This window comes from Mytilus californianus, unplaced genomic scaffold (genome assembly GCF_021869535.1).
Source record: "Mytilus californianus isolate M0D057914Y unplaced genomic scaffold, xbMytCali1.0.p SCAF_2, whole genome shotgun sequence".
In the NCBI taxonomy this organism is placed as follows: Eukaryota; Metazoa; Mollusca; class Bivalvia; order Mytilida; family Mytilidae; genus Mytilus; species Mytilus californianus.
The window spans coordinates 46,787,972-46,805,443 of record NW_026262668.1 but is presented as its reverse complement, the minus strand read 5'-3'; the positions used below and the strand labels follow the sequence as shown (position 1 = coordinate 46,805,443).

Genomic DNA, 17,472 nt, shown 5'->3' with positions numbered 1-17,472 from the left:
GCTGCCATGCCTTAAAACTTTCCTAATTGCATACAACTCACAACATGTATTCTATGAGGGGACTCCAAACAATGAAGCATAGTATATTTTGGCACCTTCTGCATGAATGAACAAAGATGAATAGCAAAATTTAGCCATGCTCTAAAACTTTCCCAGATGCACAGGTCTGTCTGTACTCAGATTGAAATTTGTAGAGGAAATACATCCATATTTGCGAAAAGGTTATAATGAATCTTAACAACTATAAGTCACCGTACGGCCTTCAATAATGAGCAAAACACATACCGCATAGAAAAGGCCCCGAAATTTGTTTGCTCAATCCATTAATGTTATTGCTTATAAAATACCATCATGAAGGCATTGGTCCTAGCTTTATTCTGTTGACGTAATGTTTTACCTACTTGTGGCTACAAAAAATGACCTGCTTTGAGCTAGTTGTCTATTTTCAGTCAGTCTAGTAGCTTTTGCGCTAATATTTGGTGTTAAAGTAAGCTGTGTGTATTGAGTAATAATAACATATCAAGATGAAAAGTTCCATTACCATCATTCTATATTTCTAGGATTCATTTGCTGATGGCCTTATTAAGCACATTTGAAGGCTATTGTCATCAATGACCAGGTTTCCAGTGGCGAACCAAGGCCATGTTTAAGTGTACGCCCGGACTTGGGCCATTGGACTGGGACCCTTGTCTGAGTTTCAAGGGAGCGAAGCCTCTCCGGTTTTACGCGTTATCGAGAAAGAGGTGCTATTTCTGTCATTAAAAAATCGTCAATAGCAACATATTTTAGTTTTTTTAATTTTAGTTCATTTATATGTTTAGGAGTTTAGTATGACGTCCATTTTCACTTAACAAGTACACATTTTTTGTTTAAGGGCCAGCTGAAGTCCGCCTCCGGGTGCGGAATTTTCTCGCTGTGTTGAAGACTCATTGGTGGCCTTCGGCTGTGTTTTTTTTACTCTTTGGTCGGGTTGTCTCTTTGACACATTCCCCATTACCATTCTCTTTTTAATTTAGAGACTATATAAAAATTTGAAGATGTGATATGATTGCTAATGAGACAACACCAGACCGTAAAGTAGAAGTTAACAACCTATATAGGTCATAGTACGGCATTCAACAATGAGCAAAACCAATACCGCATACTAAAATTGAGAATGGAAATTTTCATAGGTGTTCTGGTGTAATATAAGAAGGCAAACCACGTATCGTATTTCAGGTCCCATAAAATAATAAAGAAAACTCGAGTGAAAAGGCTTTTAAAGACCCCGAAACGTACAAGACAATAATAGAAAATTAAATATGATATACAGCACAAACGGCAACCACTGAATTACAGGCTTCTGAAAAGTGATATGCTCATATATATAGAATGTAGCGACCAAAACATGATTGCTGCCACCAAACCTTCCCCGTGACCTTTGGGACAGTGGTGTAACAGTACAACATAAAAACAAACTTAAGAATCAATTGAAAAGGGTTTAACTCATGAGATCGATACAATGAACAACCAGAAAAAAATAACAAAAAAACTCTCACAAAACACAAGGTACATGTAGATATCTGAGATTACTCGCAGTTACTGAATGCTAGTTCAAAGCCAATAACAACTAATACAACAAATGTATTTCTAAAACTAAGATATCAATCAGAACACATTCAACATCCAGTGGACTTAGAGTTAAGACGTGATTAACAGTAAAAAAAACGATATTTTGCAATGGCAAAAATATCCGTATATTGTATGACCGTGAATGTGTATGTAAAATTGAGAATGGAAATGGGAAATATGTCAAAGAGATAACAACCCGACCTAAGAGCAGATAACAGCCGAAGGCCACCAATGGGTCTTCAACGCAGCGAGAAAATCCCGCACCCGGAGGTGGTCCTCAGCTGGTCCCTAAATAAAATTGTGTACTAGTTCCGTGAATGAAAATAGACATCATACTAAACTGCAAAACATAAAAATGAACTAAAATTAAAAAGCATACAAGACTAACAAAGGCCAGAGGCTCCTGAACAGAGGTTAAACATGTTTTGCGAGATCTTTACCCTCCCCTATACCTCTAGCCAATGTAGAATAAAGAAATACATAGCAATACGCACCGTATAACTCAGTTTAAAAGAAGTATATGTATGTGTAAAACAATAAAATTTAGTTGGGTTTTAATCAATTGATAACAAAATCAATATTTATACCGATGAAAAACAATATTCAGGGATATAATTACAGTGTTGAATAGGGTTACCTTTTAATGTAAATTTATATACAGGATCGATATTTTACCCGCATCGTATCTTAATTTAAGGGCTCGTTAAACACCATCACCGTAAAAATTAGGAAGTGCTTTGTCATTTAATAAGTTTTCTATAGCCAAACTTCCAAACAAAAATTATTTGTATGTATGAAAGGATTTAGTAAATTTTTAATTGGGTTTCTCGAGGAATATGCATCAACCCTAATGCGGATAGTCTCTTCTGGTGCATAGTTATGCGCAAGTCAATTTTTACCCAACGCAAAAAAATAAACGACACTTCGGCAGTAGCTGTAGCAACGGGTATGATAAGTAGTACAGTGAGGAACCAATTCTTTAATTTAATTAGATTAAAAATTTGTTGTCTGAGATGCATATGTACACCCGAGCGTTTTGACGCAAATAAGCTCCGCGCTTGATTCTGGTGCAAACACTATTAGAGGGCATGCATTTTGTAGCCGGAGACTCGAACGCAGTGATATATTATAAATATCAATTCTCAAATAACTCAGTTTAAAGACTAAATTTAATACAACTGATCTTTTTTTTTAATGTAAAATACACTTATCTAGTAACGTCTATATTTATTTCAATATAACCAGATAACACGGGACTACTATGGTATAAAACCCCTATTTCATAGCCCCATTACTTTCTATGTTAAATTCTGCAATTTTCTAGCATTAATGGTTACTTTATCTTACGTTCAAATAAAGTGCCAGTCATTTCATGTCAAAACTATACATTATCCTGTGCTAAAAAAATCAATATACCTTAAATAGCATTTTAGAGCGTTTTGGTTCCCCAATTAAGCCCATTTCTAGTAAAATGTGTCTGGCACTTATTTTCCTATGAACATTTTTATATATCCGTATTCTCATTTTTTTTTCAATGAAAAAGTCCCTGTTAAATTTTATTTTTAAGACATTCTTTAAATTAATCAATATTAAAATTAAGAAAGGAACAATTGTAATTATGTACATCATAACAATCTGTGATATCCATTTTCCTATGAAAACAAGTCCGTTTAATTATATAAAAAAAAACGAACACCCATATTTTTTTTTCATATATAGTGAAATATTATTGTCTGTTAAACAATTTTAAAACATATAACAATTAAAAATTGAATTATTTCTTTCATTGCAAATTTCCTATAAAATTAAAGGACCTGAATTTTATGCATCTTATAGATGTGTTTTTACTTCAATTATAGTTTGGAGCTTCGAGATATTTGTAAACTTTTAAATCATAAACACATTTTCATAAAACAAAAGATTGTGCATAAGCAGAAATTCCGCCGAAAAAAATCCACAGAAAGAGAATAAATTGATCTTTTTAAAGTAATAAGGATGGACACCTCTGAGGAGCCAAACATTTCTAGAATTAAACTTTTTTCTTTACCTGATTTTTTTTTATATATGTTACTGTAAAAAAGTAATTGATGAAGGAATAGATCATATTAATATTAATACTGTGGTGCACTTCTTATTTTGCTTCGGCCATTTGAAATACCCCATTTTTATGATTTCGCCATTTGTCATCAATTTTTACCCATCTTTGGGCTATTATCATGAAAAAAATCAAAGTTATTAAATTAAACTTTTGTTCATTCTTTGAAGTGGACCAATCTGAATAACCTAGCTTTAAAAAACGAATTATTGATCGTGTTAATATAAGAAAGTTTATAAAATTTTGTTGCTTTTTCGTGTCAAATTGACCATGCTGTAAATTTTTAAAATTTAAGATTATTTTTTTTTTTAACAAAAAGCATATTATATCAACTTCTTTGTAATGAATGATTGAAAAATACATATCTAAGAATTTGGAAAGAAAAAAATGACATGGGATGTACATATTTTTGATAAAATCACTTCTTTGTACACTTCACCAATTTTCTCAACATTTTGGCTAATCACACTGACCGGATTGCTTATTCAAATTAAAAAACAATATATATCCCAAAAACTACTTATTTTTAGAACACAATTTTTTTGCATCTCTGCCCCGGCGACAGTTTTTTTTTTTTTGAAAAAAATCATAAAAAGGAGCAAAAATTTCATAAAAGAGAGATTGCACCTTTCTTTGTTCAGGCGTGTTTGAGTTTACCATTCTGTCTTGAAAACTTATAAAGCAAATATATTTGATACATGGTCTCGCATCATATTCTATTAGTTTTATATTTTAGGCTACAGGTTGATTTAATATTATTAAAAAAATCACAGTACTAAAAATGAAATATGTGGGTCAAGTGAAATACCTTTTCGTTGAGTCATAAAAACAGAGTAGGTGTGTTCGAATAACAAATTTCAACTAAAATGCTTGACGACAGACTTTTCAAGTTGATCTTTGAAATGCATGACTTCAAAAAAACTTTATTTTATGTGTTAGTTATTTAGGGTTATAATTAAGTCTTCAACCTTTGAAAAATTTTAGTCTGCCCTTCCACGAAATATTTAGTTAGAATTTTTTAAAATGCTTTCGAACTTTCGAAAATTACACCTGACAACCGATTAGACATTAATTTTCAAGTTGACTAAATGCAGAAGTACATTAAATGGTGCTCAATAGCTAATAGATATACACATGTCTTTTAAAATACAACTTGCATGTAAGGGTCGTTATGGGGCTATGTGGATAAATGTGTCGGTTTTCTAGAGCTAAATTGGCAGCGCGTCATCCGTATAATGGCTGCCATGTTTACGATTGTACAAATTGACTGTCGTAATTGGGAGATATTTTTGACGAAGTCGAATCCTGACTGATTAAAAGATTAATGCACAACTGTTACAAAACATAAAAACATAAGAATTAAAAACTCCATTGTTAACATGTAAAAATTCTTTAATTTCACATTTTCTGAGTAAAATAAAGGACATGGACGTTTTTACCTTGAAATATTGATGACCTGAACATGAATTCTTACGAAAATTTGTCTGGGGACATAAATTACTGACATCGGACTCGCGACTAAATATACTAGTAAATTCTTAACCATGCATGGACATTTTATAATGGTATTATTTCAAGTTCCGCCCTAATTTATCTCTTACACTTGAACACTAAGTATTTGTTTCTTTAGTGACAACCCTGTGATGAAATATAAAAGTTCAACAAACGCTATAACTGTTTTATCTTTATGAAACTTCTTTCTGGTGATATTTTTGGTGTTGCTGCGGACAAAATATATTCTTTCTCCTTGCCTAAAATTCAACTATTTTTTTTATCAGAAGTTGCACTTGGCTCATAATAGATTATCTGAAGTATTCCCAGGACGGAGCAACTGAATACATGCTTCATTCGATTCTTTATAATTTACGGTCACAATTAACTCGGTAACTCCGACAGAAGCCCAAATAAAATCAACCGAAATCTAAGAAATAATGGTAATGAAAGAAAAAAAAACTCGGTCTTTTCTAGTATACAAAAACTGGTGTAAATTTATGATATTTCGAAGCACTTCTTAAATAGCAATCTCGTGTTTTTGCCTGATCCGCCACTGAATAAACCGGGTCCTTCATTCTGTATTCTTCGCTCATTTTTTTTAATCATTCGCTCATTATTTTTTTATCTTTAAAACTATAATTAATTGATTACTGTATTCTGGACTTTGCTTTTATCTGTAATCAGTATATTTTTATCCAATTCTTAAATTTTCCCAATTTTTCCAATTATTTAGTTTATATTTTAGCACTCCATTATTCTCTATTCTTTCTGATGTTTGCCAATTTTTCTCTATTTTTTATTTTATTTGCCAATTAAATAAATTAATTAAATTAAGGTAAACCCCCTTCCTTCATGGTTCATTGCACCACGTGCATTCTGTTTTTCAGTGGCTACTATTGGCGGGATTTTCTATTGTTCTAACTGTTGGGGGTGAAGCCATTTTGATGTTCTAGCTAACACATTACACTGAACGGCTGTTCACACATATAACATTTATTTTGAAAATTTCATCTATAAGGTAGGTTTTATTCATTCTTTATAAATAACATATGGTCTAGTTATGTTACGCAGTATAAATATCAAGTTTTAAATGTTGCACAGTATCGGAATGTCAAGTTTAGTTTGGTGACTATTGAAAACTTGTAATCACTTTATAAAAAAAAATATATACATTTGTGAATAAAGATAAGAAGTGAATATTTCATCATTCAACATGCATCTATAACTATCATATTAAGTCTCTGGTTTGACCAAAGAATTGACTGAACTCGGCGGATCCTCGATTCGAGTAGACCGGTATGATTGTGTAAAACGATTTGAAATGACATGCCATAGAAAAGAAAATTGTTTTATCTAATACGGTTAATTTGAGTTTTATCCTGAACAGGATTTTTTGTTGTAGTAAGTGTCAGTGTATTCACAGGACTCGACTATCACAATAGAGCTTCTCGCGCTTTTCCACCCGGCAGTTAAACACTTGCCAAAAGTGGGGCAGAGGCGGATTTAGAGGGGGCACAGGGGGTTTGGGCCACCCTTTTCTGGGAAAAATCGGTTGATTATATAGAGAATCACTAAAGCATGACCGGAGCAGGGCCCTCTTTGCCAGTCAGTGGGCCCACACTTATGAAAATTTCTGGATCCGCCACTGTGGGGCATCTGTTTGGCTATGCAAAATGTGCAAGTACCTAGTCATTCAGTCAGAATATGGACATTACATTTCAATGATTTGATGCCTCATGTAGAGAGAGTGCCAATGCTCTCTGCACATTATGAACCCTTCTTACTTCTTATGATTTCCAGTTATCCATCAGACTTTTGATGATTACTAACTGCTGTGCATGCGTAGTATAATTGTACATAAATATTAACAAAAGAATAGTGCCAAAAATAGATACTTTACATAACTCCTAAGGTTACTCTGAGGGTTTACTTCGATAGTTTTTTGGTATAGGGGTGTGCCATTTTTGCCTCAAAAAACGTACCCATTTTAATATAATACTAGAACACACCCGCGAAATCGCGGGTATTTAGAGCTTGGTTGAAAGTATGTAAACTGTTGTAGGATGAATTTTTGTAAAAGATTTTATGTCTGGAGAATTTCAGAAAAGGTATCAAACTGAGTCATAGGCACTTGGAGACCGGACAATTATTTTAAGCCCTCTTCCTTTTTTCCAAAGTCCGTTATTTTTTTTCTCTGTTAAATTCCATGATTTTCGCGTTTCTGTATACTATGAACATACATATAATATATATAAAGTGTATTTGCTATTAACTATCAATTCAAGTCAGTTTCTTCTCCACGGCGATCACTGCTATATTATATAGAGAGTTTCTATATATTATAGGATTATAATCATAGTATACATGCAGAATAACGCGAAAATAATTGTTCCGTCCCAGAGTAATTATGAAAATTATGTTTAAAGAGGGGAGTATAGGGGGGTTGTATCTGCATGGAAGAACGCGAAATAAAATTGCCATTTCATGATTAGAGAACAATTAAAAATTTCTTGCACGTTCATCTTTTTATCGATTTCAAGAACACGGTGAATAACTAACCTTTTTCATGGCTGCACGTGAAATAAAAAGTGGCAAAACATGTTGCACGAAAATAACCCTTTACCCCCTCTTTTAAAGTTGAAAATCAGAAGTCTTGGGTATGACTTAAAAGTCGGTCTGATGACGGAAACAATATCCGGACGCCTTTTTCTTCGTTTTTCTCCCAAAATAACCCAAACTGAGTAATCATAAGAATGGATGACAAATGCGACTATGTACCTATAGGACACAGAGGCATGATGATTAATTTATTGGGGAAGGAAGAGAAGCGACACACAAAATGAGGTCTTCTCATTTAATAGTATAGATATTCACTGAAATTCAGTTCCTATAGTAAAGCCAAAAAAAAAAATATGTCTGTTTCCGGTTACCCAACCGGGTCGACCCTACTTTTGAGCGCCGACCTTCGTAAAGTGAAAAATAAACTGAACTCGTGTCAAAAGCAAAGTTAGTGTTGCAAATAATATAAATCAAATGTTTGATGCATCCCAATGTTCACAATCGTGAATATGACAGCTGTTGTCTCCATTTTTTCCAATCAATTACCAAGGGAAATAATCCAATCATTAAAAATACGGGTAAATTCTGCCCATGATCAACTCGGACCACGACAAGACAAAACAGCATGACTCAAAATCTTGTCACAAAAAATAAAATGAAAAAATAAAATAAAATGAAAATACCGACCTACCTACCCTATTTTTTTAAAGTATGCAACCTTAAACAGACACATATATATTTTTTTGGCCTAATATAAATATTTAAGAAAGAATGACCAATACTTATATACAAATTGGGAGACAAATGTCCAGGATTTCATTTTGGGAACTTATTTGAAAGGTGAACTTTCAAATGAATTGGTTTAATTTAATTATGAATATAATATTGACCATTGATAATTTAAGATTCCGAATAGCATATTTATATATGATATGAAGATCATATATATACCCCAAATCAATATACAGTTATCAAACGTAAATGCATTTTAATATCATGAATATAGTGTGTGATGAAAAGGAGGATCATTTTTAAATAAAATCTAGCAAAATTATGACCCATATATGGTGTGTACATCACTGTGTTACACCCAATTATAGGAAGTGACCTCCCCTGGGGGTTGAATGTTGTAGTAGGTATCAACTGTTCTCTAACAGTTCATGCCCGTGTGTGTAGTGATGTCATAGATTTTAACGAAGGTAATCAATGCATCACTGGTAAATTATTAAGTCAGGGATTTCATTACCATAAATTACTTAAAACTTTTACTAAATTCTTTAGTCTCTGATGCATGATTTTTTATTATTAATTGTTTTGGCTTTTAACTAGCTGTCAGTAACTGCTGGACCGTTAAAAGGTTTGTTTAGTTCGCACTGGTATATAGTCCGCACCCCCTTCTCCCCACGAAATTTCAGGTAAAAAAACTTTTTGTAACTGTTAGAAAAGGTCTAATGAAACTCCGGTAATTTTAAATCGTGTGTGGTCGTTTGCGGTATTTTCTTGGAAAAACCTATTTTCCATCACCAAACAGAAGCTGAAACTGCTTGTAAATGGTTCTAAAACACTTCACGCTGGTTAAAATAAGTCTAAATCACACAAAAAACAATTTAGAAACTTGTGTATGTTTAAACCGGAAGTTTGAAAAGCACCTGTAAAAGATGAAAAAATCCAGTGAGAGTCGAAATCCGTACATAATAGATACCACTATAATACAACTTTGAAAGAAAACAGTTCCCTCCTTATGTAAAACAGCGTTAAATATATCTATCACATTAATGTTTGAAGGGTCTTAAGCTAATACAAAACATATTTGTCGATAGGAAACACCAAAACGGAACGAATAATAACCAATTACATTTTGTAGTTTACACATCGTAAGCTGGTTTACGGTTGTCTTTTTTTACTTTTTTTGTACGATTTCATGCAAGCAGATACCAGTTTATGCATTGAAAAGAAACGAGAATTTTGTAATGAATCATTTAATTTTTAAATTTATCAGTATTAATTTGATATTGAATAAAAATAACTTATTCATATGGATTGGGTAAATTATTGGTTTGGAAAATGGTAAGAGCGCCCTCTACAATGTCAATAACAAACATGGTGGAACGTAAACAAATCACATTGCGAAATTGAAATTTTCTCTTATTTCTTGCTTATTGTACTCTATAGTCTGCACCCCTGCTGTCAGGGTCAATTTTGGAGAATAAAACCGCAGACTATACAAGCCTTTTAACGGTACTCTCAAGTCGTACTTTCTTTTTAATTTGACCTATTGATACTATTTGTAATGCTTTTTTGTTATTTAATGTTAACATGGATCTTGTCTATATACCAGCTTTGATTATTTGGTATTACTACAAATTTTCACTTCTTCGTACTATGAACATCAAAATTATTTCATTTTTCCTTAGATGCTGTTCTTGGACCTGTACACATATATATAAATATAAATATGTGCCCCTATTATAGTAACCGTTGGGGATCTCTCTGAAGTAATACCAGGAGGTTTAGAATCTTTTGCACCAACAACATTTGGTGGCTTATGCTGAAAATTTACCCCTTCTCATCAATATTGTATATGCAATGAGGTTTATCAATAAGGTTATATTTTACAAGAATTGTTTCTAGTTCCTGAAAATAGCTATTACCCAGTAAACAATCCAACGTTGACATTACGTTGTGACAACGTAGTAAAATTATGTTGGTACAACGTAATTTTGTGGACTCCAAGGCACGTGCTGACAACCATCCACACAACGTTGGCACAACGTAATTTGTGACGTAATTTATTACACAACTTATACACTTCTAAAAATATCCCAAATGAAGAAAATACCTGAAATACAATCAAAACTAACTATTGCTTTTTTCCATTGACCAACTACAAAATGTAGAGATAGACCTATCCAAAAGTTAAGACTTCTTTTTTCTTGGCTTCATGAACCAATAAAAATATAATAATATATTTCTGAATTTTTTTAATTTTTATTCCAAATTTTAGTCTTGTGTTGGTTGTATACATGTCATTCCAAATTTTGGTTTTCTGCCCTCTGATCAGCTGGTCTTGTGTTGGTTTCAGGTCTCTGAAAAATAAATAACCATAAATTATAAAATACAAAAAAAAAACTGATCCCAACTTATGAATTACAGCAGTTCTTAAAAAATATCCTGTGTAAACATAATTTATATTTTTTCTATTGCTGGTCGTATAATAAATCTTGCAGATTCATAATTATGTTGTGCTGTTACTGAGTCAGAGATGTTTGTATCTTTGCCAATTATACACATTTTGATATTGTATGTTAGAAATTTTAACATAATTTCAACAGTATATAATAATTTATAACTTTTGGTTAACCTTTTTCTTATTTAAAAAATAAATTTGTTGTTAAATTGAACATGTGTTAATGAATTTATGGCTGTTCCAGAAAATACTATGTCCGCCCCCCAAGGACGGCCATTTTTTAACCCCCAGCACCGACAGAATTAATAAACTACTGTGCTGTGCGCATCTGGATATGCCCGCAGAGGTCCAACCCTGAACAGTTGGGGCAAAAATGGACACAATATTCAAGCTTGATACAGGTCTGAATTTGGATTGAAATTAAATATTTGACATATTATAGGTTTCTGAATAAATGTAGTCAAAGAACTTGAAATTGGTTATATGAATTGAATTCATATTCAATTAATATAAAGATTTCTCGCTGTTGTGCAATACACTGTGCTGTTGTGCAATACACTGTGCTGTTGCGCAATACTTAGTAAATCTGTTGTCAGACTATAAACAAATAAAGTTCAATTAATTCTCAATGTCATATTAGAAATTATGAAAATCAAAAGGGAGCTTACATCAATAGATATAAACAATTCACCAAAGTTTCATGAGAATTGCTGACAGCATTTTTGAGTTATTGTCTGAAACTGGAAAATCCCCCCTTTTTTAATGAATAAAACCCCATAACTCAGAAATGTAAAATTTAAAATTTATAAAATTCTAAAGGGAGCTTACATCAATAGATATAAACAATTCACCAAAGTTTCATAAGAGCTGCTGAAAGCATTTTTGAGTTTTGTCCGAAAACTGGAAAATCCCCCTTTTTTATGAATAAAACCCTGTAACTCAGAAACGTAAAATCTAAAATTTATAAAAATCAAAAGGGAGCTCATGTCAATAGATATAACAATTCATTACAATTTCTTGCAAGTTGGTGAAAGCATTCTTGAGTTATTTTCCGAAAACTGGAAAATCCCCCTTTTTTTAATGAATAAAACCTGATAACTCGGAAACGTAAAATCTAAAATTTACAGAAAAACGAAAGGGAGCTTTTGTCAATAGAATTAAACAAGGCACCAAAGTTTTATGCAAATTGGTTAAAGCGGTTTTGAGTTAATGTCCAACATGTTGATGACGGACGGACAGACGGACAACGGTATACCATAATACGTCCCGTAAACGGGCGTATAAAAATAAATAAGAACAACACTCCCTTTGCATTTTGGTATTTCAAATACAACCACCCCCACATAAAATTTAAAAAAAAAGAGCCTTCCCTGGGGGGACATAGTATTTTCTGGAACAACCAGTAGTTATTCTACAAATAATGATGAATCCAAATTAAAAAAGGAAGTTTGGTTTCTCAAAATTGTTATTTATCAATTAATTTTAGATATTCATGGGATTTTATCTTAATACATTTAGAATTTACAGCAAGACCTTATATCATATGCCAATGAACGCAATCTATAAAATCAACAAATTATAATTTGATAAATAAAATTAATAAAAGAAGAATGTGTCTATGAGCCACAAATGATGTTATTAAAGGAGATAACTAAAGAACAGTAAAACAGATGCTCTTCAAATTCAAACTCTGCGTTTTATGATAATAAGCATTGTGTATAAATTTCATAACATGTCGTTCAGGCAAACTAAAGTTAGAGAACAGAATCCAATTTTGAGTTCAATGTATGTACGTACAGAACAAGAGTAAAACTATATCACTCAGTGAAGGAGGGCATAAAAAGAGCTGATCAACTGATGTTTACCTTTTTATAACTTGGTCCATCTTTTTGAGCTGGTGCATGCTTAAGTGTTACTGCAATGCATTCTTCAACCTCAGACACATTGGATCTGTGGATTTTTATACAAGACTCTGGAAAAAAAATTATAAATACATTCAATTATCTTCTATATTCCTCCGTCTGTTTACATGAGTGTCAGTCCAACAAATCGTTGGGAGAACTAGGTAAGTGACAAATTTACATGCATTCCAAAATTCATAAGTTTTATGATTGATTACAACATTGTTTCTGATCACATATTTAGTGAGAGTTGAATACAGCTCGTCATTGATAAACGTTTAGATTTCATACCATAAATTGAACAGCAAAAAAGACGTCCCTATATACTAGTTTTTCTAACACCAGTAAACTTGGTTTTACCCTCAAAACAGGAAAATTTTACCCAACTTTTCCCGATTGGATCCTAGTCTAAATAATTATGACGTCTTGGAAGGCTATTTTAATTTTTTTCTGTGACGCCTATCTACGACGATCTAGTCCCAAATAATTATGACATCTTGGAAGGGTATTTTGATTTTTCTGTGACACCTATCTACGACAGTCGTTATTGGCACAATTGTTTATTCCCATGCATGTCAGACCCAGTGATACATTGATTGATTGTTGGTTGCTTAACGTCCAGTGGCAAATATTTCATGCATGTTCAGGACGACCACCAGTGATACATGTAGTATTATCATTAATAGGCCGAGTTTGTAACATGCCAAGTTTGTAATGTGCCGAGTTTGTAATGGGCCGAGTTTGTAATGACTAATGTGCCGAGATGTCTAGCTTCGCATTTGTGATATTGATAAGACTTTTATGCTTCCAACATTATCAAAAAATAACGGTGCAAAAGAGACGTGCAGCCTTAATATATAGGGATAGTAGCTCTTGGCATGGATAGAAAACAAGTGCCTGTGACTGTGCTGTGCACCCCCCTTTTTTTTACTTTCTACAGTTAATTTCATATATCTTAAAAAACAACACAAGTTAATCGAGCAATTTGAAAAATGGATTCAAATAACACAAATTTTTGCTAAAATATCTTGTATCAGTGCAATGTATTGACAGTAAAATAAGAAGTATCATATTTCAACCCGGTCGCGGACAACAGACTTGAAAGAGGCGCCCAACACGTCAACAGATGTTTTATTTTCTTCAATCATACTTGTTTTTATCATGGAGAACCTTTTTGGCGTAATGTGCAATTATTATATTACCTTTTTCTTTGTTCTGGAATCTGGATCGAGCTAAATTTCACTGCAAGTTTGGTTATCACTGACACTGTTTTTAAAAATCAAGCGGTGAAAGTGCGCATGCTCAGACTTTTCATAGTATACAGCGGTAAAACCCGAGTACTGCTGAACGTTCCACTATTTATAACCAATCGTAAAAAAACAATAAATGATGACAAAACTTTAATGATATATTAAACAATAAATATTCATACAAAATATATATATTAGAACACTAAAATTGGATTTGTAATATTTTCTTGGACATTTTGGTGCAAATTATGTCTGTGCGGGAAAAAAGGGGGATATTTTGAAAATCGAAAAAATCGTGAATATATTCTGGTGAAGGTGAATGTTATATCCAGGAAGACTCATACCTACAAAATTCGTCCCATAAAACCAGATTTAAATGTGTCACTGGTATTCACAGGGTTTGTTCACTACGTTATTATAATGTTGATACGACGTAACAAAATGTTAAGTCGGATTATGACAGTTATAAGCACGTTGTCACAACGTAATAAAATGTTACGTCCTGACAGGGTACTAAATTTACGTAAATTAAACGTAATTTTATGACGTCGTCTGTACGTCTGCATCCAACGTTGGGTTTTTACGTTCCCACAACGTAGGTACGACGTAAACTCAAGACATGATGTTCAGACGACCATTAACTGACGTTGGGAGTACGTCGTGTGTTTGCTGGGTAATATTTTCTTGTGATGCAGATTTTGCCCTTGATATGGCTAAACCCCTGGCTTTGATGGTTTTAAGCTCTGGCCATCTAGACATGAATGAATAGAACCAATTCAGGGTAAATGGTTTGGTTTTCTCTCTCAGCTCCATGTACACGGCATAATCTGTGGCCAAGTCAACAACTTCAGATCATGTGTATCAGGGGTTAAAAAAATTTGTTACAGCTCACTAGCCCAGGACTTATTGGTAGCAGGATTTTACTAGCCCTGTTGGAAGAGCTGCTAGCCCATCAAAACTGACCTGCTAGCCCGAGTATACCTTACAAATTTAGAGTGGGTGTCCCTTGTTTTGAATGCGGCATTATACACGGTATTTGATAAAATAAATCAAATAAATTTTTGTTTTATTAATTATAACAAGGATCTCTAGACATCTTTTTGGATATCCCTTGTACTATGGGTTGTTAAATATTTCCGGGCACAGAAAACATGTTCATTGATCTTGTCATGTGAAACCAGTGGTTCAATTCGTATATTTGTTGTTCCCACATACAAAGCAGACTTTTTATCAGCGTGATCAGGAAAATAACGGCAATATTCACAAAACATCATCTCTTGTATATAATCAGTAACAGTCGACCTTGCCCATGGGGAATCTTTCTGTCCATGACACTATAAATGTTTTTTTCCGCTTTTCCTGGTTGTATTTGGCATTTTTTGGGATAAATTTTCAGCCTCGTTACCCCCTTCATCTACCGTTTTTCGTTTTGAAACTGACAAAGTTCCTATGGTGGCCGTACTAAAATGTTTAGAAATAATTTGTGCATGGTTTCAAGCTCAAATTAACAGCTGTCCGACAAGAAAGGTCAATATCGATCATTACATTATACACCCAAGTACCATTAATTGAAAATCTCGGCATAAGCAATGTACAATACCCTCTGTACTGAGAAATTGATATTGAAAGTTGAAAGTACGTGAATTGCGATCAAAACATGATACTGGTCCACCCAGAGTTAGTTCTTCTATTTTTAAAACATGTACAAAATCGGTTCAAATTCTTGGAATCCCGGATGACGTACGTAATTGAATCTGATTGGCTAAGATAGAATAGTGATGAGGGGATTTTCCACTTACAATTTTGGAAATGCCAAGAATTGTTTGTTACTAGTCCGTCGGGCATATTCCGTTACAAGTTTTAATTGCCCGAAGTGTAAAAGTCTAGTCCCGGGCGTCGGGCTAGTGGATTTTTTAACCCCTGTGTATCTGCAATAATAATAATAGTAATAATAATAATAATAATAATAATAATAAAATATATTATTACAATAATAATAATAATAATAATATATATATTATTACAATAATAATAATAATAATAATAATAAAATATATTATTACAAGAAAAAAGTATGCACATGCATCTGACACGAATTATTTAAATAAATATTAAAATTAATTGAAACCAAAAATATATTTTTCAATGAAAAACATTGAAACTGTTAGCATTTAAAAAAAATTAATAATTTGAAACTCCTGAAATATTTGCATTTATTTCCCCTCTTTAAAATTTAAACTAACCCGTAACCAAAATTTGCCATCATTTTTATGTGATCAACCAGTCGTGCTTCTTGCTCTACATCCAATGTTGGGGCAGGGTCAGACTTCACTACATCTACACCAACCCTTCCAGAAACTGTATCAAGGAGGGTTGACTTTGGCACTCCATATACTTTGGAAGCCTTGCAAACAGTCATGTTTTTGTTCCAAGACTTTAGTCAAGGCATTGTGAAGTGAGGTTGGGGAGTATTGTCTGTAATCTTTCCTAACAGGTTGTTGTTTCTGTAATTCAAAATTAATTAATATTTTATTTTTCAGTAAAAAACTGTAAGGATCATGCAAATTTCCGGATTGAAAATAATTTTAAGTATGACGACTAACCACATGACAGTCACATGACTTATTGACCTGAATGTGAACTTCACATGCAAAAAGTCTTCAGGCATATCTATAGAATATTTGTTTATTTTTAATAGATTCCTTTGGAGAGTAGAAAAGGTATTAGTGAAAGGGTACAAAAATGTGATATCAAATAGAAAAACGTAAATACTTATTTGTAATAACTTTATTTGGAACAACTTCGCCACACGTGGAATTACTTGTTATTGTAACTAAGTATAGCAGCCGATTATGACGTCACGCGAGCACGCGCAGCATACAGGAAGTGAAAGTAGGATTAGGTCGAAAACGTAAGACGGTCGAAAACACAATACGAGACGATACAATCTTCCATGTTAAACTGTTGTAGTTTAAACAAATCTTGTCCGTTTTTCAAGTTTGTTACATTATTTGATTTCTTTCTGAAGGTAGAAGTTTTATATGATACAGCGCCACCTTGTAATTGATAAACTAGGGATTTCCCACAGGTGCTTTATAATTACCTTCCTCGATAAAATCATGTGACTGATAAGAAATTCCAGATGCCATTTTACAACAGCGTTACCACAGATAATAACTAAAGGCGTCTTGTCGCTGAGACAATATTTGGAAAAAAATCATATGACTTTAGTACAGAGCTCTGCAGGTCATTAATATATGCTAATTTATTGTTGTTATTCGTTCTCATTTTACTTCCATGGTCAAATTTATTTGTTCACTGTATGTTCTTCTGGTGTTAATGTCTTGATTGAGTTAAGCCATTTCAATTGATATT

General features: G+C 33.0%; 2 long non-coding RNA genes across 2 annotated transcripts in view; one reads left to right on the top strand and one right to left on the bottom strand.

Moving 5' to 3' along the window:
• Positions 1-6,135: 6,135 nt before the first annotated feature.
• LOC127729892 (uncharacterized) overlaps positions 6,136-17,472 on the top strand; it is a 73,716-nt gene continuing 62,379 nt past the window's right edge. Inside the window, exon 1 of the long non-coding RNA XR_007994883.1 lies at positions 6,136-6,218. This is a non-coding gene — a long non-coding RNA (uncharacterized LOC127729892). The remainder of the gene's footprint in view (positions 6,219-17,472) is intronic.
• LOC127729891 (uncharacterized) lies at positions 10,734-14,152 on the bottom strand. Its single transcript, XR_007994881.1, has 3 exons — positions 14,050-14,152; positions 12,812-12,918; positions 10,734-10,845 (listed from the first exon to the last, which is right to left on the bottom strand). It is a non-coding gene; the product is annotated as an uncharacterized LOC127729891 (long non-coding RNA).